This window comes from Schistocerca serialis, chromosome 1, assembly GCF_023864345.2.
Source record: "Schistocerca serialis cubense isolate TAMUIC-IGC-003099 chromosome 1, iqSchSeri2.2, whole genome shotgun sequence".
Lineage (NCBI taxonomy): Eukaryota > Metazoa > Arthropoda > Insecta > Orthoptera > Acrididae > Schistocerca > Schistocerca serialis.
The window spans coordinates 691,457,296-691,478,748 of record NC_064638.1 but is presented as its reverse complement, the minus strand read 5'-3'; the positions used below and the strand labels follow the sequence as shown (position 1 = coordinate 691,478,748).

Here is a 21,453-nt window from a genome sequence, read left to right as displayed (position 1 = left end):
ACAGATTTTTTGCAAATGATGCAGTGAACTATTGTTACTGCCTGAAAATATAGCACACACATTTAGTCAGATCTTGACAAGACCACAAAATAGTGCAAAGTTTGTCAGCTTGAGGTAAATGTTCAGAAAAGCAAATTTTTGCACTTTGCAAGACACAGAAATTTAGTATCCTTTGACTGAAATGTTAATGAGTCACTGCTGGAATCAACTAACTAATCCAGATACCTGGATGTAACAATTTGTGGTGATACGAATGAAGTGTAAGACTGTGGTTCATTGGTGAGGTACTGTGAAAATGCTGTCAGTTTTCAAAGGAAATTGCTTACAAAACACAAGTAAGAGCCATCTTTAGAATGTTGCTCAAGTGTGTGAGACTCGTACCAAACAGGACTAACAAGGGATATTGAACATATACAGTGAAGGGCAGCCTGAATAGACTTGAGTTTGTTTGATTCATGGAAATGTGGAATAACCTGAACTGGCAGACACTTGAATATATATGTCAAATATACTGTGCAAGCTTATAAAGTTTCAAGAACCAGGAACATACCACATCCCTCTATGTATGTCTCTGATAGGTATTACAAAAACAAAATTAGACTAATTGCAGCACACACAGGCATTTGAGCAGTCATTCTTTCCATGGTCTGTATACAGTGTGACATGTAGTGAAATGGAAAGTATCCTCTGCCATGCTCCAGGTGTGCACAGTATACCGTATTTACTCGAATCGAAGCTGCACCTGAAAAATGAGACTCAAAATCAAGGAAAAAAATTTTTCCCGAATCTAACCCGCTCCTGAAATTTGAGATTCGAAATTCAAGGTGAGAGAAAAGTTTTAGACCGCCCCTCCAAATCGAAACAAAGTTGGTCCATTGTAACGGTAAACACAATTGAGGTCGAATGGATGAAGATACAGCTACAGTAGTTTGGTTCGAGTCATAAGCTTAACAGTTAAGCTTTACCAAGTAGCCATTGCTATGTGTCAGGCGCTCCATCTGTATTTGTGCGGGTACCCTTCCTTTTTCGCGTCCTTTGTCTGGTTTGAATCGATTGCTTATTTTGGTTTGATCTAATAAGTGCCGTTCACTTTGTTATAGGGATTTACGTCTCTCTAAGCTGAAAATTCATTATTGTACGGTGTCATGCATTGTTTGACACATTCTGATAATGAGTGTTTACGACCTGTCGCCACTCGCGGCATGCCTTGCTTTTGTGCGCGCTACCGCTGCTTACAATTAAAAAAAAAAAAAAAAAAGAGGAATTGTCTCATAAGAGAAACAATGGCAAGAGACTGCTATTTGTTGTTACTTACACTGCTGCTTTCTTTGATAATGATCAACAAGAGCCAAATAATAGACTGCGCATGATAGAAAATGTTCTGAACGAGAGTTTAGCGAAAAATTTTCTCCGTTTGGAAATCTTTGCAAACACCTCTTTAGTACATTACATTCTGCACGGAAATTAGTCGTCTTAGATTTAAAAATATAGTCAGTTGCCGTTTTAAAAATATAGTCAGTTGCCATGCTTCATTTCTGACTGTTTCACTATTCAGCATACGAATAATACGAATATAAACATGACATGATATGTATATTCTTCCGCGTTTGCTGTCGTCTCACTCTAGTTTCGTAGTTTATTAGGCAGACAGGATTTAAATGAGATAGCAGCAAACATTAAAGAATAAATGACATAATGTTTACACTCTTCTACCTTTTCTTTTAATTTATTTACTGACACAGATGTTTTGGCGCCAGTATTTATCTTTGTGCCTGCAAAGCCTGTAGCCTGTGCCTGTAGCGCTTACATATATTAGACGGCAGAAGTTAGTTGTGGCGACACCTACCAACATTTTTCAGAACTTCCGCTTACTTTGCACTCGATTCTAAGCCGCAGGTGGTTTTTTGGATTACAAAAACAGGAAAAAAAGTGCAGCTTAGATTCAAGTAAATACGGCAGATGTGGATAGAAGAGGTGTTCTCTCTCTTCCCAACACGTTGAAGTATAAGGAGGGCAAGAAACTTATGTCAAGAATTATTGTAATCTTCATTTATGTTGTAGAACAATGTAACCAGATTAGTGTAAAAAATTGGTATTCTTTCAGCAATTACAAACATAATTAATGGCTCTCATATACCATGAAATCAAACTGGCATTTGATGTGGTTTTTGGGTCATTTGCCAGGCTGCTTTTTTCCAAACCCATAGTTTGTACTAAGCGAAAAGTGTGTTTTCGCTGTATTGTGAGGAAGACTATTACCTTGAGCATGGTATGGTTTTATTGTTTAAATAGAGACTAAGTTCTTTGCTGGAGTATGACAATTAGAGCTTTGTTGGCCAAGTGGTTGTTATTCACAGTGTTCACTACAAAGGGTATCTGTGGGTACCAATAGTGCATGCAGCATCATTTGTTCAGTGCAGTGTTCACAACTGTATGGGGAACATAACACTGACAGTTAACCATTCAGGATGCACTGAATGTAAGAATTCAACTGATTTGTGTGTGTTAGGGATGGAAGTATGCCTCATTTGCATTAAATGATGGTTGCATATGCAGCCAGTACATTTCTGCATGGAATATTGTGTGCTTTATTGGGCTGGTAGCAAACAATATTCTAGTGGTATAGAGGACAGAGTCATACCATCTTTGCTGCACATTTTTGGGCACAAATTCCAACATAACCTGTCATACGTAGTATGTAATGCCAAAATTTTATCAGTAGGGCACCTTATCTCTTTTCCCTCATTTGGCTCTTATAGGGATTACAAAAACAAAATTAGACTAATTGCAGCACACAGAGGCACTTGAGCAGTCATTCTTTCCATGGTCTGTATACAGTGTGACATGTAGTGAAATGGAAAGTATCCTCTGCCAAATTGTCTCTTCTAGCAACTAATTCTTCCATGAAAACTAGTAGTAATTCTGCTGTAGAAGGTATTTATTACTGTTGTTAAATTTAACTGCCTCACCGGTAGCAAGCCTTTTTTTTTTTTTTTTTTTTTAATTAACGTATGGATCTGCTTAGTAACCCACAAATGGCCAGCATTTAACCAGAGTATGACTATCTCTTTGAGCTTTTCGTAACCGTTATAGTGCAGCAGAACTGTGATGAGATTTGAAATAGATAATGTTACTATCTAAAAGTAGTTCAGTCCTATCTACTTAAATGGAAGCACACAAAAATTAATCAAAGAAACTGGAATCCTATATTGTTCATTATCTGCACAACCCTTAAACTAACTTTGAAGAACAGACATTTGAGAGCACAGATCATGATATTCTCTTCAAAAAGGTTTAGTTTGGAGAGTAATGGTATTACTTACAAAAAAGGATATGTGCTACCTAAAAAACAATATAGGCAGATGACAAAATTTTAGTGACTAACCCCTGTGATGGGCTATAATTTCTCCCTGATTTTGGGCCCCCTCATTTGTCTTAATATATGAATGCTCCTCTACTCAACATACATACACAAAGTGGTACTTTCTGAAGATTACACAAGCTTTGTAATCAATCCTCTTAGACAGCAACAGAAGAAATTTTAAGTAATCATTTTCTCAGCAAATGGGCTTTTTCCTTAATTGCAAAAAAAAAATTTTTATATTTATAGCTGCAAAGAAAATCTTCCTTGTGTAGTTAACTTTTGGAGGGATCAAGTTCTCTAACATACTGTGCATGTTTCCACTCCTTCTCCCATAATACTCTGAGTAAGTCAATTGTCTTGCCAGAGCCTCTTCAAGGAGGTAGACATTCTGACTGCACCTGCACAGTTTACTAATAAAATTTGTCATAAGTTATCCATCAAAGTTTGGAGGGAAAAAATTTTTTTTAAAAAAATTGATATTCACAGTTATGCAAGAGAGCAAAAAATTGATATGTGTTATTAGCTGACTAAAACTGTTAAATATGCAGCCATTGAAACCGTCTCTTCCAGCAACTAATTCTTCCATGAAAACTAGTAGAAATTCTGCTGTACAAGGTATTTATTATTGTTGTTAAATTTAACTGTCTCACCTGTAGCAAGTTTTTTTAATTAACATATAGATCTGCTTAGTAACCCACAAATGGCCAGCATTTAACCAGAGTCATTCTATACATTCAAATCATGGAATTGTCTCCCTCTTTAATGTTCTGAAGGAGGAAAAAAAAACTGAAGCAGAAAGGAGGTAACATAATTGTTAATGCAGAATTCAATGGAAGTAGCATTTATTGAACACATCTGTAAAACATTGTGTATACTTACAGGTAACAACTGTTAAAATATACATATATTTCATCTTTGGGAGGATGTCAGTCTGAATTATACAATATTGAGCACAACATGAATAATATATTACCACTATTAATGGTATGTTAAGATAGAAAGCAATTACAGCAATAACTTGCAACACAGCCATGATTTTTCACATTGTATTGTAAAATATTCATTGATACAAGAAAAATCTTTAATAGCTGAGCAATAGAAAATCCATTCTCTCTTCAAAATATTAATTAGAAGAAAAATATTCATTTAAAAATCATACAATGCTGTACCAGTCATAAGAACCTGACTCCAGTACATATTTCTTGAAACTCTGCATGACAACATTCCATCAAAGAAAATTAAAATGGAGTTACAAGAAATTTTGGTAATTACATATACATACTGTCATACATGTTCCTTTCCGTTTAATCTGTCATTTTTGTTCAAATTTACTACATCTCAAACATGTACTTAATAAGGGATAACATGGTCAATAGGGCATAACCATTATTCAGCTGCTTACAAGAGTCACAGAAATCTAACTTGTGCCTGGACAGGTAAGTTCCATTTCCCACACAGACAAGAATTAAAGTTTATTCTCTAGTTAAAAGAAATCTTATCAAGACACTTATTACTCTCAATGGAATGTGCTAAGTTATTGTACAAATCATATAATGAAAAAAGGTAAGTATCAAGACATTTAGTGAAGGAGTTGGTGTATGCAAATTAAAAATTAAGTTCATCAGGAATGCCATTAATAACTGAAGATTATTTATTAATGTGCTGTGTCCAGTTGTATGAAAAATTTACCAGTTGACTGTTCATTTATTACAAGTCTTACTATTTCTGTAGCACCTACTCCTTAATAAAGCAACATGATAAATCAAAAATTTTCACAGCAGTGAGTCTGGAAGATAGGAGATGAGGTAGTGGGGGATGTGGAGCTACAAGGGCAGGTTGTGAATCATACTTTTGTATAGCTCAACCAGAGCAGCACTTGGCTACAGAAGGCAAAGATCCCAGTCCAGCACACAGTTTTATCCTGTTCAAATCTTTGTCAGACCGTACATCCCATCACATTTAATGGCATTCCTGAAATATAACTGCATTGCACACTTAAATCCCTTCTTAACAGACAATCACAGAATTCTTAAAATAAGTGTTACTTCAACTAAATTTGTACTTACAGAAACCTATTTCAAATTTCTTTTGACAACTAAAATACTGTTGTGACAACATTAATAAATAAATATTTGTGTGTTGTACTAAAGCATGAGCAATTTTAATTAAAATTAAAGAATAACTGCTAGGAAATCAACACAATCAAAAATTTTCTTCAGTACCCCAGAGCAACACTGTTTGTAACAACAAAATGTCACTTTAAATATCAGAAACTAGTGCCTCTGAATTTCACTGCACAAACATGTAATGGAAGAAATTCAACTTCACTTTTTTCATGTTCCACTGCCTTTTAGAATATGGTGTCTTCCAAATTTATTTCTGTGCAAATCAGCTCATCAATGGCCCCAGTCTACATTAATGGAGTGACAGAAAGTTTAGTGTTTACAAATAGCTTTTTGGCAGAATCTTTTCACGAAGTCCACATATATCCAAGAAGTAGTTGCTACACAAACTAAATGGTGTACTGCAGCACATATTCAGTCCACAATTGCCTTACCAAACCCAAAAGGTCATTAAGTGGACAACAAGTAAAGTGAAAGTGACAAATTAAATCATCAATAATTCCATCACTGACATGTAATACCGATAGATGTCTTGAAGATATTTCATTCATTAATAGTAAAATATTAAGTACTCCGAGATTTCAATTTACAAGTGTAAAATAAATATATACATATATTATCTTAAAAACTTCCTGACTTTAAAATGCTGCCACATAAGTGTGTAGAAACAAAACTGGAGAAGCTGTATCATTACTATTTATAAAAAGCTGATTGGTACTGTTAGGTTATAAGATGTAGTGTTTTGAGAGAATTTTATGATATTAATCCACTAAAAATGAGAACTAAAAGCCTCTTTGACACTGGTGGGGCAGGCTACATTTGAAAACAGCTATAAAATTTACCTTCAAGCGAGTTGTGCCTTTGTTTAAAACTGAACTGTCACAATGACTTTCCATAATGTTTACTTGTTCAATTACAAAAGATAATTAAAAAGAGAATGAAAAATGTACGTGTCTAACCTCTCTTCTGCTACATGTGTGTTAATGCACCTGGCTCTTTATTCAAGCAGCTTCTTGACTGGCATAAGCAGAACCAAGACCGTTTAGCCACAAAAATTTAAGGGTGGAGATGCAGCGATTCAATTCCCATATCTCAGTGACATTAATCGCCAGAAGTCACTAACTACTAGATATAACCTTCTGTCAAGCTACAGTACCTGCTACATATCTAAACAATATGAACAAACAACATGTATAAAAATATATTGAATCTTAAATAGCCAGCCCACTAATATTTCAAAAATCCTGTATCCATAAGTAACAGATATGTAACTGTAATATTAAAATATATTAATTAAGTTTAACAGAATATTATTTAAAAAATAATGTTTTATTAATATTGTCCAAGAAATTATATAAATAATACACAAATGGTCTTGTATTTGGGAACACCTTTGGCATGGTGCTTGCGTGCCTTGTCAGCAAAACAGACTAGTTCACATTACCATATGACTTCAGGGGGTAAAACTTTGGTAGTGCTAGCTGCCGAAACATATGCAGAGTATGCTCACAAAAGAGAGTCCAAACCTCTTAATACATGCATCATACACAATGCTTTTATCACCAGGAACTAGAACAGTATCCCTGCAACAAATTGAAGAAATTACAATTTACAAAGGTGGAAGAGAAACTTTAGATGAAGTGATCACAATGCCATGAGATATATGTTAAATTAACTGAACACTGTGAGTGTCTTTTAATAGTGCCCGTCTTCAATTGACGTGTCTTCTTTACAATAAATAGCAATCTGTCTTTCTCTATGTTGATGATAAAGCACGATATTAGTTACATTAGTGTTAGTCATCAGACATGATATAAATAATGCATTTGAAATAAAAATGGACCTGTCTATGAGCACAGAAATCAGTACTAGAAAAGATGTAGGGGCAAAGTGTTGATTCATCTTGGTGATACAGATAAATAAATGAATCAAGTAGCGCATAAGGTAGCCATTAATTTATTTATCTGTATGATAAATAAATGAATGGATTAGCACATGAGGTAGCCATTCATTTATTTTTCTGTATCACCAAGATTAATCAATACTTTGCCCCTTCATCTTTTCTAGTACTAATTTCTGTGCTCGTAGATGGGTCCATTTTTATTTGCATATAACAGTCTGTTGTTGTTTATGAATTTGCATACAAAATAATGCATTTCAAAATATAAATTGCCACTGACAGATATCGCTCTTACATGTTTCTATGTGATTCTATATATGCAAAACTTTTTATGTTCAGGAGCAGATGCACCATATTAAACATAACTTTGACAACAGAATTATATTGTAGAAGTTTATATAAGGTGATCCAGTACAGAAGAAGTCAATGTTAAGATTAAATTGGAAGAAAATATTACATAGTTTAATAAATGTTACAACCATAAGCATTCAAGATCTGGAGAGGAAAAAACACAACTGTCTGTCTTCCCAGTTTGTGGACCTTTTTGCCACTTGGTACTTTATTTCAATGTAAATAATGGTATCTATCTGTTCCCACCTTCCTGCTAACAGACAACTGTTTTTTAATGTAGGAGATTCCAGCAAGAACTTAAAAACCTTAGACTCAAATCTGAATGGTTATTGAGTGGTGTAGGTCCATAGCTACATAAACTTGACTATACGGGAAACATTACCTTCCAAAGGGCTAGGTCCATAGCTACATAAACTTGGCTATATAGGAGACATTACTTTCCAAAGAATTACCTTTATTGTCTCAACATCTAGATCGTAATTTGTTCTGTAATGTACAATTTCATATTCAAATGCATTTGTTGTAAGCTACTGTATACATCCTCTGGAATGGATATGGAAGCAAGGCTGAGATGTTAGCAGCAATGCCAAAAAATTCACTGTGTAAACAATACCACTCGAAAGATACTGCTGGTCATAAATAAAAAAATCCACACTATAACTTGACCCATTGCTGGTTTGCATACTAGTTGCTGCTGCGGCTGTATTAACTTGAAGACTCATTTGATGCAGCTCTCTGCACTACTCTCTACCCTGTCCAACCACAAGCATCTTCATATCTCTGCTTAACAAGTGCAACCTATATGCATTTGAAATCTGCTTACTGTAGGTAAGCTTTGTTCTCCCTCAACAGTTTTTACACCTCCTCCCACACTCCCCTCCTTTAACAAATTAGCAATTTCTTGATGTGACAAGATGTGTTCTGTCAACCAACCACTTCATTTAGTCAAATTCCACCATATATTTTTTCCCAATTTAATTCAGTATCCATGCAAAAGTTATTCAATCTATCTGCCTATCCTCGGCATTCTCCTGTAGCAACACATTTCAACAAAAAAAGTTATGTTTCAAATACCAAGAACTACTGTCTCTGAGCGGGTTGTAGGTTGTATTCCAAAAATGAACAGCATAGAGACATAAGTGATGACACTTTCTGCAGGACCTGATCATCATTTAGCAGGACAATGCTCAAGCACATACTGAGCAAGCTGTTACTGATTTGTTTGACTGATGGCGCTGCTAAGTGCTATACCACCCTACTGCACTCCCCTGACTTAGCCCTCGTCAGTTCAACTTGATTTCTAAACTGAAGGAAACACTTCACAGCATTTGCTTCAGAACTGCTACAAATTTGCCGGGCAACAGACGACAATGCTCGAACTGTCAACAAAACTGGCACTGCTAAGAGTATCCTATGACTTCCACATTGCTGGCAACAGGTTATATGCAATGCTGATGACTACTTTGAAGTCCAGTAAAACTTTGAAACACATGTCTCTTTCGTATGGGCTGTAAATAAATAGTTGCCACTGTTAAAGTTCCGACCCTTGTAGAAATCTAAAGTGTTAACAATGTTAAATTTGGCTTTGCGCAAAGTTTTGTGAGGTGGCTTTCTCTTTCATTTCTTTCCCACAATACATATCGTTCTACTATTTGTCCTTGTCTTCCTTTCCCCACTACTGAATTCTAGTCCTCCATTTCAATTAAAGTTTTGTCTTGTGTAACTATCAGTATAATTTCTTTTATTTTATCATTCTTTCAATCACTTCATCATCTATGGAGCTAGAAGAAATATAAACCTTTACTGCTATTACAGGCATTGGTTTTATACCTATATTCGCCAGTCTAAAGCATTCGCTATGCCATTCATAGTAGCTTACTCTCATTCCTATTTTCTTAACTGCAACAGGCAGAAGTTGTGCTTTGTTGGTACCACATATTATAGCGATTTTGACTGAGGTAAACTGATGCTGCACTGTTCTTCTTTGATATGCCAGTGTAGAAGTTGGCACAAAAACAGCTAAGTGAAAAATCCTTGCAATTTGAACGTTTATTTATATATAAAAACCAATTTCAGACCTTCCTTCGTATAAGACCATCTCTACAAGATTCATCTGCAGATTGGAAATTCTAGATTCACATATTTTACTGTTTGTGTTGCTTCTGCATAATCTTTCATTGACTGTACCAATATCCGTTTGTATTGTGATATATTGTGTAATCTGCTAGTGTTGTTGTCAACTGTAGGCTTAAACATAAATTGTGCCCTTTTAAACTATTTGAGAACAGTGGGCCTATCGTCATTCAAAACAACTGTTCTCTAACTTCATTGTATAATTACATGAGAAACAGGTTATTTTTGAGGATTTTTGGATGCTTACAAAACTATGTTTTCATATGTTAGCAGTACAAGTGTTCGGGATATGTAACTTATTCCATAGCAAATCAGTGTTTGTGGTTCACAGTTACTGCCACAGAATACATCACACCTGAATTTCATTATATATTGAGGCAAGTAAATGTGCAGTTCGAGAATTTCTGTACGCTACCACTGTCGCTGTATAATCTATGAGTATTTTGTAGTAAATTGATTTTTGTGACACTGCACCAGTCAAAATTCAGCCCCACTGTGAATGCCATCCTTGAACACGGGATGAGTTTGTTGATGTTCGTAAGTAGCTGGAAACAGCCCCAACTACTCTCAAATTATTGGCAGCTATTGCGAATTGGAAGAGCTCCGGAGAGTCATGTACATGTGATACTGGTACCAGAGATGCATCAAGTCCAAGTCCTGTCCTCTTGTGTGGATCCTGACTCCTCTGCAGAAAGTACGCGATCTATTATTACTCATCTATTTGAATGCAAGTGGTGTGTCAATGGTAGATGTAGGTGGTGTCCTTTACAGAGTGAACAGGGACCACAGTGTTGCATTGATCCCCCTAATCAACAAGTTCGAGATGCTGTCTTTTGCTGAAACTGAAATTGAGCCAGTGAGCTCACTTCATCTATTTTTGGGGAAACCTGTTCTGTCTGGTATCAAAAGGAAGCAAAAGCAAAAGGATGTCTATTAATCATCGGCAGTTCAAACATGCAGTGAATGATGGTAACTCTTACAGAAATGGCAGCAGGGGACAGGATATGACACTAGACACACTAGGTGTGTATGCCTGGGGGCCTCATTCAACATGTTGAAGGGACTATTCCAACAGACACTGAGGGAACAGGGTGCAACAAACTGCAGATTGTGGCACACATTGGAGCAAATGATGTCTGTCTTTTTGGGCTCTGAGATCATACTTGGGTCAGTCCAGTGCCTGGCAGAAAAGGTTGAGAAGACCAGCCTTGTGCATGGAGATTCATTGAAGCACACAGTTTGCACCATTGTCCCCAGAACTGATCATGGCCCTTTGGTTCCGAGTGAAGTGGAAGGACTGAACCAGAGAATTTGAAGGTTCTTTGACAAGCTTGACTGTGATTTCCTAGACTTGCACCATATGGTTCAGAACTGTAGGGTCCCCCTAAATAGTTACGGGGTGCACAGTCAGAGGCTGCTACTCAGGTAGCTGACTGTGTGTGGGGTGCACACAAGAGTTTTTTAGATTAGGCAACTTTCCATCCAATCCAGATAATGATAGCTGTACGAATCTCAAAAGTGTAAGTGTAAGATTTAAAAAAAAAAATAAAAATAAAAAATAAAATAAAAAAAAAATAAAAAAAAAAATGCCTCCCACTGGTGAGAGTATTAAAATCCTAATGGTTAACTGCTGAAGCATTCGCAACCAAGTGACAGAGTTTGAAGCGCTCATGAAAAGCAGTAAAGCTCATGTAATACGAGGTACAGAAAGCTGGTTAAAAACTGAAATTGATCGCAGTGCAAGTTTTGGGGGAAATTTAAGTGTATATCAAAAGGATACACAAATGAGAAATGAAGGTGGTGTATTTGGCGCAGAAGACAAGAAACTCAAATCCACCGAGATAGAAACTGAAGATGCATGTTGAGATAGTTTGGGTAGGGTACAATATCAGGCATAGGCATAAAATGATTACTCGATCCTTCTATTGCCCACCAGACTGTCTCCTAATGTAATCAAAAACTTTAGAGAACACCTCAGTTCACTTGATACATACGTTTTCCAACCATACTGTAATAATTGGCGGAGAATTTAATCATCCAACAATAAACTGGAAAAATCACAGATTTTTAAGTGGTGGACATGATAAGACATCTTGTGAAACTTTACTAAATGCCTTCTCTGAAAACTACATAGAACAATTAGTTATGAACCCAATTCATGATGAAAATATACTGGACCTTATGGCAACAAATAGACCTGACCTCTTTGAGGATGTCCACATCGAACCTGGTATCAGTGACCATGACAGAGTTGTTGGCAATAATAATTAGCAAAATACAAAGGGCAACGAAACCAAGCAGAAAGATATAAATGTTCAGTAATCTAGACAAAAAATCAGTAGTGTCATATCTCAATGAAGAACTTGAAACTTTCAACACGGGGCATGAGCAAGTACAGGCAATATGGCTCAAGTTTAAAAAACTAATTGACCATACATTCGATAGATATGTACCAGGGAGAACAGTTCATAATGGGGTGACACTCCATGGTATACAGTAATTGTAAACAAACTTCTAAACAAATAGAGATTATTGCATAATAGGTGTAAAACAAAGCATAGGGCTACGGACAGAGAGATGCTGAATGAAACGTGATTAGCTGTCAAGAGAGCAACACATGATGCCTACAATGACTACCATAGCAGAATACTGTAAATTGATCTTTCACAAAACCCATTCTCTTGCAAATGAGACAGGAACTGAGATTGAGGGTAGCAAAGTAAAAGCTGAAATGCTTATCTCCATTTTTAAACGTTCCTTCACAAAGGAAAATCCAGGAAATTGTCGCAATTTAATCCTTGTACCACTGAAGTGATAAATGAAGTAAGTATTAGTGTCAGTGGTGTTGAGAAACAGCTGAAATCATTAAATCTGAACAAAGCTCCAGGGCCCGATGGAATCCCTGTCAGATTCTATACAAAATTTGTGCCTGAGTTAGCCCCTCTTCTAACTATAATCCTTCGTAGATCACTCGAACAAAAAACTGTGCCCAGTTCTTGGAAAAAATCATGTCACACCAGTCTACAAAAATGGTAGTAGAAGCGATACACAAAACAACCGTCCAATATCCTTAACATCAATTTGTTTTACAATCTTAGAACATATTCTGCACTCAAACATAATGAGGCATTTTGAATAGAATAACTTCCTCAATGGCAACCAGCATGGATTCTGAAAACATCAATCATGTGAAAATCAACTCACTCTTTTCTCACATGACGTACTGAAAGCTTTGGAACAAGGCAGCGGGACAGACACAGTGTTTCTTTATTTCCAAAAAGAATCTGACTCAGTCAACACCTTTGGTTATTGTTAAAAGTATAATCATATGGGGTATCAAGTGAAATTTGCAACTGGATTGAGGACTTTTTGGAAGCGAAGATGCATCATGTGTTCTTGGATGGAGAGTCATCTTCAGATGTACAACTAACTTCAGGTATGCCCCAGGGAAGTATGTTGGGACACCTGCTGTTCATGTCGTATGTTAATGACCTTGCAGGCAATATTAAGAGTAACCTCAGACCTTTTGCAGATGATGCAGTTATCCATAATGAAGTACTACCCGAAAGAAGCCGCATAAATATTCAGTCAATTGTTGATAAGGTTTCAAAGTGGTGCAAAGATTGGCAACTTGCTTTAAGTGTTCAGTAATGTAAAATTGTGCACTCCACACAATGAAAAAAATGTAGTATCCTATGACAATAATACCAATGAGTCAATGGTGGAATCATCCAACTCATACAAATACCTTGTATAACACTCTGTAGGGAGTATGAAATGGAAGGTCAGTAGGCTCAGTCATGGGTAAAGCAGGTGGTATACTTCTGTTTATAGTTGGAATACAGCGGAAGTGCAATCAGTCCACAAAGGAGATTGCTTACAAATCACTCATGGGACCAGTTCTAGAATACTTCTGAAGAGTGGGGACCTGTACCAAAGAGGACTAACAGGGGTTATTGAAAGTATACCGAGAAAGGCAGCACAAATAGTCACAGGTTTGTTTGAGCCATGGGGGATTGTTACAGAGATACTGAACCAGCAGACTCTTGAGGACAGAGGCAAACTATCCCAAGAAAGTCTATTAACAAAGTTTCGTGAACCAGCTTTAACTGATCACTCCAGGTATATAATACAACTCTTACATATCACTCATCAGGGATCATGGGGATAAGATTAAAATAATTACAGCACACACAGACGCATTCAGACAATCATTCTTCGTGTTCTCCTTATGTGACTGTAACGGGAAGAAACCCTAAGAACTGATACAATGGGATGTACCCCATGCCTTGCACTTCACAGTGGTTTGCAGAGTATAGGTGTAGATGTAGATGTAGTCATTATTTGCTATAAACCTACATTATCCCTATTTCATTTTGCGTTCATAATCCTTTACTCACCCAACCAGAAGTCCTGTTGTTCCTACCACCACACCACATTTAATTTCTACCTATCACATTATCTTTTTAAATCCTGATTAAGGGATCTAACATTCCACACCCACAAACCTACTTTTTTCCCCCCCTAGATGACAACATCCTCCCGAGTAGTCCCTGTATGGAGATCTGAATGGATGATTGTTTTACCTCCAGAATACTGTTCTTAAGATGATTTCATCATTATTAAGCTGTTCAGTAAAGCTACACGCATTTGGGAAATATAAGCTGCAGTTTCTCTTTGTTTTCAGTCCTTTACAATACCAATATAATACAGCCATGTTTTGCTAATTCTGAGCCAGGTCATTCTATCATTCTGACTGGTGCCTCTGCAACCACTGGAAAGGCTGTTGCCCCTCTTCAGGAACCATATGTTAGGCTAGCCTCTACAGAGATACCCCTTCAATGTGGTTATATCTTAGGTTAAGGCTGGCTATATCATTGAGGCATACAGGCCACCTCACCATGGCATGGTCCATACAATTTATTTTCTTTTGCAGGTCTGATGTACAAACTCACTTCAGCACACTTTTTTCTCTATGAATGTGTTTACAATTGACATGGTATAAGCTTTCTAGTGCACTAACACAATCCATCCATCTGGCTCAAATGTAGTAATGTTGTCTTCATGTCTTGGACTCATACCGACAACATCCCTTCATTATCTTTATTCCACAGTCTTCCAACTCAATGAACACTGCTGTTGCCGTCTTGAAAAATAGGGGTATCAAGGTCCCACTGTGAGGTGACTGACTCCAAATGCTCATTGTATGCAGTTCTCAGTGCAATATTCTTTCACTAAAAGATGGGAATGGACCTTCATTCACTGCCTACAGCAGTTCCTGTTGTATGTATGGATCTGGAAGCGATTTTAATTCACAAGCTACGAAACGTGTGTCTGGTCCCTCTCAGTCAGGATGTTTTTCCAGCCACAGTTCTGATATCATGTTCCATCACCACATGTGTTACGCTACTGCTTGTAAGCACATTGAATAATCTACCATGAAACACCAGTAAATCTAGCAACTTCACACACTGTACGGCAAGGGCATGGCCAAACACAATTATCCCTTTTTGCCAATCTGTCATGTCCTTACATTTACTCATGTTTATGAACAATGTCCACTTGAAACATAAATGTCTCACTAATCACCACTGTCTTATACTCACAGAGGCAATGTGTGTGGCTGAGCACGTGACTCGATTTCTGTGCCATCTACAAAGACTTAACGATTCATCTGTGCAATGCACACTGAGGTAACCAGTTTTTTGTCTGGTGAGCTTATAACATTATTGGTCTTCCAGTTATCACAAATGTTACAATATATTCCTTAGTGTGAAATCATTTCACATCTTTTATCATACAGATTGTCTCTCTCTTTTGTATCCCACAAACTTAACTCCTGTGAGCCACGGTAACGGTAAGTGTTCTTCCAATACATGCTATAGTTCCCAAGAAACCCTGGCTTTAAGTGAGTTCATCTCTTGTCTTACCTAGCCTTTTTCTTCTAAACATTCATTTCTTATTACATTCTCTCTTCTTGGAGACTCCAAAGCTACCTGTTTCCCCTTGATCTTTATTTATTAATTATTGATATTATTCCCCTGAGTCACATTCTCTTGCAATAGATATCCTTTTCCTCCCTTTGAAAACTCCCACCCCTTTTCCCACCACTTCTTGTATATACTTCAATCTGCACCATGCCTTTCTTATTTACACCCTTTCTATGAAGAAAAAAAAAATACGTTTAATATGGTTATGAGCGTGATGTAGATGGTTGGTTGGTTGGTTTGGGGGATTAAAGGGACCAGACTGCTACGGTCATCAGTCCCTTTGTCCAAATACAAAGAACACCCACAGAGAATAAAAACGAGGTACAGAAGAGACCACAGACGATACAGAACAAGAGAAACTGAGACAAAGACAAGACAAAACGAACTAAAACCACACAGAGTGTGACGGTGGTTGGCCGACCATAGAAATAAAAAAGAAAAAGCCAACCACTTAGAAACACATTAAAAAATCAGGTTAAAATCATAGGCCAAAGGCCAGAATCAACACAAACCAATAAAATAAAACAGAAACATTCAGATTAAATGATAAAATCCCGCTGCCCGAATAAAACGTAAAACCAAGTCGGCCATAGTGGAGTCGTCTGTTAAAAGGGCAGGGAGCGTAGCAGGCAGCGCAAATGTCTGCCTGACCACAGCTAAAAGGGGGCAGGCCATCAATAGGTGGGCCACTGTCAAAGCCGCCCCACAGCGACATAGAGGAGGGTCCTCCCGGCGCAGTAAATAACTGTGTGTCAGCCGGGAGTGGCCAATGCGGAGCCGGCAAAGAACTACTGAGTCCCTGCGAGTGGCTCGCAGGGATGACCGCCACACAGCCGTCGTCTCCTTGACAGCACGGAGTTTATTGCGCATTGTCAGTTCGCGCCATTCATCGTCCCATAGAGCCAAGATTTTGCGGCGGAAGACTGCCCGCAAATCAGTCTCTGGGAGGCCAACGTCCAGAGATGGCTTACTGGTGGCCTCTTTCGCCAGGCGGTCAACATGTTCATTACCCAGGATACCGACATGACCGGGGGTCCACACAAAGACCACAGAGCGGCCGCAACGGGCGAGAGTATGCAGAGACTCCTGGATAGCCATCACCAGACGAGAACGAGGGAAACACTGGTCGAGAGCTCGTAAACCGCTCAGGGAATCGCTACAGATAACGAAGGGCTCACCTGAGCAGGAGCGGATATACTCTAGGGCACGAAAGATGGTGACCAGTTCAGCAGTGTAAACGCTGCAGCCATCCAGCAAGGAACGTTGTTCGGAATGGTCCCCTAGAGTGAGCGCATATCCGACAAGACCAGCAACCATCGAACCGTCAGTGTAAACAACACCAGAGCCCTGATACGTGGCCAGGATGGAAGAAAAGCGGCGGCGGAAGGCCTCTGGAGGGACTGAGTCCTTAGGGCCCTGTGCCAAGTCGAGCCGAAGGCAAGGGCGACGAACACACCATGGGGGTGTATGCAAAGTAGCCCGGAAAGGAGGTGGAACAGTGAAAACCTGAAGCCCAGAGAGAAGCTCTTTGACGCGGACCGCTATTGTACAACCAGACCGGGGCCGACGTTCTGGCATACGGACGACCGACCGCGGGAACAGGAGACGATAGTTTGGATGCCCGGGCGAGCTTAGAACATGGGCAGCATAAGCGGCCAGCAAACGTTGGCGTTGGAACCGCAGTGGAGGTAGACCTGCCTCCACTAGTACGCTGTCCACAGGGCTGGTGCGGAAAGCACCAGTGGCAAGGCGTATCCCACTGTGGAGAATTGGGTCCAGCACCCATAACGCAGATGGGGATGCTGAGCCATAAGCCAGGCTCCCATAATCCAGATGGGACTGGATTAACGCCTGGTAGAGCCGCAACAGGGTAGAGCGGTCGGCACCCCAGCGGGTGTGGCTCTAGCATCTCAGAGCGTTTAGATGCCGCCAACACGTCTGTTTAAGCTGCCGGATATGAGGCAGCCAAGTCAACCGGGCATCGAAAACCACCCCCAAAAACCTGTGGGTCTCCACCACAGCAAGGAGTTCGTCGGCAAGATAAAGCCGCGGCTCAGGATGGACTGTTCGGCGCCGGCAGAAATGCATAACGCGGGTCTTGGCTGCCGAAAACTGAAACCCATGCGCTACAGCCCAAGACTGCGCCTTACGGATAGCGCCCTGGAGCTGACGTTCAACAGCTGCAATGCCAGTAGAGCTGTAGTAAAGGCAGAAGTCGTCAGCATACAGGGAAGCGGAGACAGAATTTCCCACGGCCGCAGCAAGCCCGTTAATGGCTATTAAAAACAGACAGACACTTAAAACAGAGCCCTGTGGCACACCGTTCTCCTGGACGTGGGAGGAACTATACGAGGCCGCGACTTGCACGCGGAAGGTACGACACGACAGAAAATTGCGGATAAAAATCGGCAGAGGACTCCGAAGACCCCATCCATGAAGCATAGATAGAATGTGATGACGCCATGTCGTATCGTACGCCTTCCGCATGTCGAAAAAGACAGCGACCAGGTGCTGACGGCGGGCAAAGGCAGTACGGATGGCCGACTCCAGGCTCACCAGATTGTCGGTGGCGGAGCGGCCTCCGCGGAACCCACCCTGAGACGGAGCCAGAAGGCCCCGAGACTCCAGTACCCAATGCAAGCGCCGGCTCACCATCCGTTCAAGCAACTTGCAAAGAACGTTGGTGAGGCTAATGGGACGGTAGCTGTCCACCTCCAGAGGGGTCTTTCCAGGTTTCAAAACGGGGATGACAATGCCTTCCCGCCATTGCGACGGAAACTCCCCCTCGACCCAAAGACGGTTGTAAAGATCGAGAAGGCGCCGCTGGCAGTCCACTGAAAGGTGTTTCAGCATCTGACAGTGGATGCCATCTGGCCCAGGAGCGGTATCAGGGCAAGCAGCTAGGGCACTGCGAAATTCCCACTCACTGAATGGAGCATTATAAGATTCCGGGTGGTTGGTGCGAAACGAAAGGCTCCGACGTTCCAGCCGCTCTTTAATGGAGCGGAAGGCCTGGGGGTAATTCGCAGAAGCGGAACTCATAGCAAAATGCTCTGCTAAGCGATCTGCAATGACGTCGGAGTCAGTACAAACGGCTCCATTCAGTGAGAGCGCAGGGACGCTGGCAGGGGTCCGATAGCCGTAGACGCGTCAAATCTTGGCCCAGACCTGCGAGGGAGTGACATGGAGGCCAATGGTGGACACATACCGCTCCCAGCACTCCTTCTTGCCTTGGCGGATAAGGAGGCGGGCCCGCGCACACAGCCGTGTGAAGGCGATAAGGTGGGCTAAGGAGGGATGTCGCTTGTGACGCTGAAGCGCCCGCCGGCGATCTTTAATCGCTTCAGCGATCTCAGGCGACCACCAAGGCACAACCTTCCGCCGAGGGGACCCAGAAGAACGGGGAATGGCAGATTCGGCGGCAGTAACGATGCCGGTGGTGACCGATTGAACCACCGCATCAATGTCATCAGTAGAGAGAGGCTCAAAAGCGGCAGTGGAGGAGAACAAATCCCAGTCAGCCTTATTCATAGCCCATCTGCTAGGGCGCCCAGAAGAGTGACGCTGTGGGAGTGACAAAATGAGCAGAAAGTGGTCACTACCACACAGGTCATCATGCACACGCCATTGGACAGACGGTAAGAGGCTATGGCTACAGATGGAAAGGTCAATGGCGGAGTAGGTGTCATGCGCCACACTGAAGTGTGTGAAGGCACCATCATTTAACAGCGAGAGATCGAGCTGCGACAATAAATGCTCAACGATGGCACCTCGACCTGTGGCCACTGACCCACCCCACAGAGGGTTATTGGCGTTGAAGTCGCCCAATAGCAAGAAAGGTGGCGGCAATTGGGCGACCAGTGCAGCCAGGACATGCTGCGAGACATCACCATCCGGTGGAATGTAAAGACTGCAGACGGTAACAGCCTGTGGCGTCCACACGCGTACAGCGACAGCCTCTAAAGGTGTCTGGAGAGGGACAGACTCGCTGTGCAGAGTGTGAAGGACATATATGCAGACGCCACCAGACACCCTGTCATAAGCTGCTCGGTTCTTATAATAACCCCGATAGCCACGGAGGGCGGGGGTTCGCATCGCTGGAAACCAAGTTTCCTGGAGAGCAATGCAGAAGAAAGGGCGAAGGCTGATAAGTTGGCGGAGCTCAGCTAAATGGTGGAAGAAACCGCTGCAGTTCCACTGGAGGATGGTATTGACCATGGCGGACAAAGGCGTGACGGGACTGGGAAGGCAGATTACGCCGCTGGGTCACCTGCTGCCTCCGATTGAGCACCCGTGTTAGCGCTTCCATGGCGTCTGAGGGACCGGCGAGATCGAGGTCCTCAGCGGACGCCAGGATCTCCACCTCGTCCTCAGACGCAGAGCGTGAAGGTGGCGGTGGGGTGGCTGCCACCGCGAGTTCCTTGGGCTTACAGCTCTTCTTCTTTGATTTCTCATGCTGCTCCTTGGGTTTAACTGGCTGGGAGGGCTTCACCGATTCAGTCTCCGGGACTGAGGAGGATCGTGAAGCCCGTCGACCAGCTGATTGCGGGCACTTACGCCACTGTCGGTCGTCAGCCTTCCCACTGGTGGAAACCTGGGAAGGGAGGGACCCGAGGGACCCCTTGCGAGCGTGAGAAGCCGAAGAAGTTGGACACTTCTCCGGCTTAGAAGCAGGGACGGACGTCCCTGATGGGGGGGATGGTGTTGCCCCTGAGGTAGGTGGCGCAGGAGCAACCCGGTGGGTAGAGCCCCCCACTGGCAAGGGGGCAGGAGGAGTTGTACCACTCAGCGGTCCGGCTGGAAGTCGCGAAACTGATGGGGCGAGCACAGGTGTTGTAGCAGCGGCGTAGGATGACGTCATGCTCACGGGATGTAATCGGTCGTATTTCCGTTTGGCCTCAGTATAAGTCAGTCGGTCCAGGGTCTTATATTCCATGATTTTGCGTTCTTTCTGGAAGGTTCTGCAGTCTGGCGAGCAAGGTGAATGGTGCTCCCCGCAGTTGACACATATGGGAGGCGGGGCACATGGAGTATCGGGATGAGACGGGCGTCCACAATCTCGACATGTGAGGCTGGAAGTGCAGCGGGAAGACATATGGCCAAACTTCCAGCACTTGAAGCACCGCATTGGGGGAGGAATATAGGGCCTGACGTCACATCGGTAGACCATCACCTTGACCTTTTCCGGTAACGTATCACCCTCGAAGGCCAAGATGAAGGCACCGGTAGCTATCTGATTTTCCTTCGGACCCCGATGAATGCGCCGGACGAAATGTACACCTCTGCGCTCTAAGTTGGCGCGCAGCTCGTCATCAGACTGCAAAAGAAGGTCCTTATGGTAAATAACCCCCTGGACCATATTTAAACTCTTATGCGGTGTGATCGTAACAGCAACAGCCCCCAACTTGTCACAAGCAAGGAACCGTCGTGACTGGGCAGAGGATGCCGTTTGGATCAGGACCGATCCAGAGCGCATTTTTGACAAGCCCTCCACCTCCCCAAACTTGTTCTCTAAATGCTCGACGAAGAACTGAGGCGTTGTGGAGAGAAAAGACTCCCCATCAGCTCTCGTACAAACTAAGAATCGGGGCG

At 41.5% G+C, this 21,453-nt stretch overlaps 1 protein-coding gene across 3 annotated transcripts in view; it reads right to left on the bottom strand.

Annotated features, from left to right (window-relative positions):
* Window positions 1-4,205: 4,205 nt before the first annotated feature.
* Window positions 4,206-21,453, bottom strand: part of LOC126480714 (protein UBASH3A homolog) — a 275,438-nt gene continuing 258,190 nt past the window's right edge. For all 3 annotated transcript variants that reach the window (XM_050103971.1, XM_050103980.1, XM_050103989.1), the window contains one exon: window positions 4,206-7,070. The gene's annotated coding sequence lies outside the window, so the exon portion shown is untranslated. The remainder of the gene's footprint in view (window positions 7,071-21,453) is intronic.